Here is a 1,820-nt window from a genome sequence, read left to right on the forward strand (position 1 = left end):
TCTATCTATCTATCTATCTATCTATCTATCTATCTATCTATCTATCTATCTATCTATCTATCTATCTATTTTCCGAGGCGCCCTGAACGCATCGCATTCCCGCATCCCTCTGCTAATAACCAGCCTCTGACGGTGGGTTCACTGTCCGTCCGTCCGTCCGTCCGTCTGCCCCGCAGGTGTGCGCGTCGACTTTCCTGTCAAATACCGAAAAGTCCAGATGGAAAACCTGAACGTCCTATGACCTTGGCTTTCCGTCGGACAACACCGGACTGTTGGTGGACACTCTGTGGGTGTCGGAGAGAGAAAAAGCTTAAACCCGGGGCAGAGCGGTTTTGCACGTTACGGTTAGCCCGGGCAGGACACGAACGGCCGCTTGTTGGAGCTCTCAGAGACGGTAACCTCACCGACACACGGCCGGGGAGGAGAGAACTTGGTGCTTTTTACGAAGACGGTGTGTTTAAATATATCCACACTGGTCAGGTATGAACCTTTTATTAGTTGTTTCAGCCACATTTAGCTTCTGTGTGTCCCGAGCACCATGAASCGGAGGATTACTGCAGGTGCAGCCGAGTTAGCTGATTGTCGTTTTAAGTTGGTTCAGTTAGGACAGGAAATGAGATAAAAAACAGCTTTAGGTTGAACTTCACAGCAGCTCGACAGGTTATTGATAAATAAAAGGAGGTTAAAACAGCTCTTATCTTCAGGTCGTAACATAAAATGAACCGATGGGTTCACGCTCACTCGTTAATTTAAATTTAAAATGTTTTCWTTTTTTGTCCTTGGTGTTTTTTTAATGTTTGCGCTAAAAGGAAGTGAAAATGAAAGTGTTCTGGGTGAATAACTAACTACAAACAGTCTGTACCTACCTCCATACATGATACAAATCAACTTTACTAAAGAGTTTATTTAATGAATTAAGTGTTTATTTAATATGAACCCTATCAAATTTAATCTGGGATTAATAACTCTTAATAACAAGTAACACCAAGGTCTAGGATCCAAATGTTTATTATGTGTCTTTCCTGAACGAGTTTAAACTTTTTTATAAAGAAAATAAACTAGAAAGCAGCTTAAATCTTAATGTGGGATCTTCATGTGTTGATAGTCCACAAAAAATAATTTTATTGTGACAAACTTTTCTACTCAATCTTGAAAGTACAAGATTTGTTTGTGTGTTTTTCTTTTTATACGTTTAAAGTGCCTGTGACATCAAATTTTTGTAATAAATGTGAATTCAATTTAGGAAAGAACATTGATAACATGCTGTACCTGGCATTGAGATGAACAGTTGTGTATTTACATGTGAAGTAACAGGAAGTGATGTCAAAGAGGAATGTCTGCATGTAAACAGAGCGATGCAGAGAAGAATTTGATGTTTCTTTTAGATTATTTTGAGTCACTATCAGAGTTGAAGAAGCGTTTAAATAAGATTGTTTCAATAAATAAAGACTAGAGTTTATTTTCTTAAAGAGTTCCCTTTGATGTCACTTCCTGTTTCACTTTGCTGAGCCAAATTCAAGAGAAAATATGCCAGTTATGGGACAAAATGGGTAAAATAATGTGTATTGTGCTAATTTTCTTAAATATAAATATGTTTTCGTTGGCTTTTTGTATTTGAAGGATAATCATGTCACAGGCAGGGCTGCCCGATTAATCGATTAATCGACGACTAATCGATTATTAAAATAATCGATGACTAATTTAATAATCGATTAATCGTTTTCTTTTTTTTTCTTTTTTGTTTGTTCTTTACTTTGTTTTTCTCTCCAAACTGCTTTGACACCTTCCACTGCCACATCAGCCTTTCTGTCCTTGACACA

At 37.8% G+C, this 1,820-nt stretch overlaps 1 protein-coding gene across 1 annotated transcript in view; it reads left to right on the forward strand.

Annotated features, from left to right (window-relative positions):
- Window positions 1-141: 141 nt before the first annotated feature.
- LOC106532858 (E3 ubiquitin/ISG15 ligase TRIM25) overlaps window positions 142-1,820 on the forward strand; it is a gene marked incomplete at its 3' end in the record, with an annotated part of 5,232 nt that continues 3,553 nt past the window's right edge. Inside the window, 1 exon segment of the mRNA XM_014029011.1 lies at window positions 142-480.

Source organism: Austrofundulus limnaeus, unplaced genomic scaffold, assembly GCF_001266775.1.
Source record: "Austrofundulus limnaeus strain Quisiro unplaced genomic scaffold, Austrofundulus_limnaeus-1.0 Scaffold842, whole genome shotgun sequence".
NCBI lineage: Eukaryota > Metazoa > Chordata > Actinopteri > Cyprinodontiformes > Rivulidae > Austrofundulus > Austrofundulus limnaeus.